Genomic DNA, 2374 nt, shown 5'->3' on the forward strand with positions numbered 1-2374 from the left:
TCATAATATATGGATTTAGTTGTCTTTCTGATGATGGTTCAGAGTTGGGTCGAGCCACACTTGAGCCTGATTACTCATTTGTCAGATGCACTAAATTCTAGTATGTTAATGGTTGGACCTAACCAGAACTTTCAGTGGAGGTGCCACACACCTGCTGAAGAGATGTCTGGGATAAAATTGAATGCTAGAAATTGTTTGATAAAATAATTGGTTAAGAACCTACCCAGGGTGCACAAGAGTTGGCCGAGCCACACTCGGGCCCATATACAGTTCATGTGAATTCTAGTACCCACTAAGGAATTAGTGTAATTCTTCGAATTGAAGGTAGAGGTTATCAATTCGAATAAAATAGTGGGAGAACCTTTAGACTAAAAATCATGTCTTTAGGCTTAATCAATTCTTATACTAATTAGGTTTTGATTTTTCTTTTACAGTTATGGCCACCACCTTGTCACTTCGATCACTATTAGATAGTGATAAATTGATGAGATCAAATTTTGATAGCTAGTATTGAAAGCTCAAAATAGTCCTGGAGCATGAACGGATCTTATATGTATTGACAGATCTGGCACTTGAGGAGCCAGCTCCGAATGCATGTAGCATGATCGAGACACTTATCAGAAGTGGCTCAATGATCGAACTACGATTCGCTGCATTATGCTGGCGGCAATGAATGATGAGTTCAGCCATCATTTCGAGAATGCTCAGCCACAGGATATGTTACAAATATTAAACGAGTCTTTTGGCATACCCGACGATGTTATGAGACACAAGACTAGTTGTGCCATCTTCAACGCTCGAAATAAGAGAAGGAGCGTCAGTCACGATCATGTACTATACGTGATCAAAATGATTGAGCATTTAAGCAAGCTTGACTTTTTTTTCTGCATGAGCAGTTGGGGAAAGATACCATTCTAAACTCTCTGCCCAAGTCCTACCTCTCTTTCTTTACTTATTTTCGGAATGACAAAACCTGTGGTCAATTACCACGATTTGCTGGGATTGCTACAGAACTTTGAAAGGATCACTAGCTCCAAAAGGAGTCGGTGAATGTAGTGGGAGGTCTTTTTCTGAACGTCGATCCTTTAAGAAAGAAAACAAGAATAAGAAGAAACAAGAAAATGATGCAAAGTGCTGGGGCACCCAAACCCAATCAGACCAAGAAATCCAAGTCCGATCAGAGTCAGACAGAATGCTTCTATTATAAGAAGAAGGGGCACGAAAAGAGGAATTATCCTCAGTACATTACCTTTTTGGATCCGAACAGGTCGAAAAAGAAGCAAGTTATTTTTAGACAAGATAATTATATGATAACACTTTGTAATTTCTTAATTTGTGATTCTATTACTTGGATATTAGATACCGAAAGTCCTTTTAACATTTGCAATTCGTTGCAGGGTCTACAGGTCAGTAGGAGATTTGAAGAAGGCAAAAAATTTTTTAATGTTGGAGATGGAAGACCAGTTTCAATTCTAGCATTAGGAATTATTAAGCTTGTATTCAATTCGAATATAATTGTTCTTAGTGAATGTCACTTTTGACCTTCCTTTTTATTGAACATTATTTCTGTAGGCCTCTTAGCCATGAATGGTTATGAAATTTTAATAAAAAAATAATTTTAATATCATTATGAATGATGTTAATGTGAATGAATAGACAGCTGAACAATGGTATTTACATATTGTCACAACCTGTTAGTATAATGTACACGTCCAGCAAATGCCCTAGAATTAGTGATGTCTTCAATATCTATCTTTAGCACTATAGGTTAGGTCATGTTAACAAGAACAGAATAAATAGGTTGACACAAGAAAAAATCTTCGAAGTCAGTGATTGTTAATTACTTCCAACCTGTGAGTCCTGTCTTCTTAAAAAAATGATCAAGTCATCTTTTACTAAAAAAGATGAGCAAGCTAGTGAAGTTCTAAATCTCATACATACTGATGTATGTGGACCGATGAACACCAAGTGCCAGAGATGGATATTATTATTTTATTATCTTTATAGACGACCTATCGAGGTATGGGCATGTCTACTTAATGATGCATAAGTCAAAATCACTTGAAATATTCAAACGATTTCATGATGAAGTAGAAAAACAAACTGGGAAGAGTACTAAAACTCTTCGATCTGACCGAGGAGGAGAATATCTCTCCAATGAGTTTCTGACATACTTAGAAGAGAATGAGATTCTCTCGTAATGGATCCTCCTAGAACACCACAGCATAATGGTGTATCAGAAATGAGGAATCAAACCCTGTTAGACATGGTTTGATCCATGATCGACTTTGCAAGTTTGCCGATCTCTTTTTGAGGATATGCACTCGAGTCGGCTTGTTATATTTTAAATAAAATTTCAAGTAAGTTTATAAGT

Source organism: Elaeis guineensis, chromosome 8 (assembly GCF_000442705.2).
Source record: "Elaeis guineensis isolate ETL-2024a chromosome 8, EG11, whole genome shotgun sequence".
Taxonomy (NCBI): domain Eukaryota; kingdom Viridiplantae; phylum Streptophyta; class Magnoliopsida; order Arecales; family Arecaceae; genus Elaeis; species Elaeis guineensis.